General features: G+C 48.6%; 1 non-coding gene across 1 annotated transcript; it reads left to right on the top strand.

Moving 5' to 3' along the window:
* The first annotated feature begins 558 nt into the window (after positions 1-558).
* Trnas-uga lies at positions 559-633 on the top strand. The gene has a single exon. It is a non-coding gene; the product is annotated as a tRNA-Ser (tRNA).
* Positions 634-912: the final 279 nt, after the last annotated feature.

Raw genomic sequence — 912 nt, forward strand, 5'->3', positions numbered from 1 at the left:
CGGGTTCCCGGGTTCGATTCCCGGCGGGGTCAGGGATTTTCTCTGCCTCGTGATGACTGGGTGTTGTGTGCTGTCCTTAGGTTAGTTAGGTTTAAGTAGTTCTAAGTTCTAGGGGACTGATGACCATAGATGTTAAGTCCCATAGAGCTCAGAGCCAGAGCCACTAGATTCATAGTGCCCTACCCAACACACTCGTTACTCGTGGAAGACATTCTTACCAAGTACCGTAGGAGTTCGGATAATATGTGGGCATCCGAACAGAAGAAGAAGGTCATGGCCGTTGTCGCCAGAACTATACACTTGCATGGATACGGTGTGGTGGCCAGAACTATATACTTATATGGATATGGTGTCTGATCTTTCGGACCTTTCGGACCTTTTTCTGTGCGGATGCACACATATTACCCGAACTCTTACGGGACTTGGTAAGAATGTCTTCCACGAGTGTATGTTGGGTTGGGACACTACGAATGTAGTGTGTGGACATACAAGGTGAGGATGTGGGGGGCTCGTGGGAGGCATGCGCGAGATAATCCCTGCAGTCGCACTATTCTCTGCGCCCTCGATGGCTCAGATGGATAGAGTGTCTGCCATGAAAGCAGGAGATCCCGGATTCGAGTCCCGGTCGGGGCACACATTTTCAGCTGTCCCCGTTGATATATATATATCCACGCCCGTCAGCAACTGAAGGTATTGATATATAATTCTAATTTCGTTCTAGGCGGCTGCAGATCATCAATGGTGTCTGTTCTTTAGGACATGTCCGAAAGAACAGACACCATATCCGTATATCATTCAGTTACAGTCACTTATTTCCAAGAGTTTTATTGCTTTGTCTTCTTACAAGTGCGGCCTAGCAGCAATCGTGCTGAGCCCACATTCCACGGAGGCACTGGGTAGCACTTCAGCTAC

The sequence above is a fragment of the Schistocerca americana genome, chromosome 8 (genome assembly GCF_021461395.2).
Source record: "Schistocerca americana isolate TAMUIC-IGC-003095 chromosome 8, iqSchAmer2.1, whole genome shotgun sequence".
NCBI lineage: Eukaryota > Metazoa > Arthropoda > Insecta > Orthoptera > Acrididae > Schistocerca > Schistocerca americana.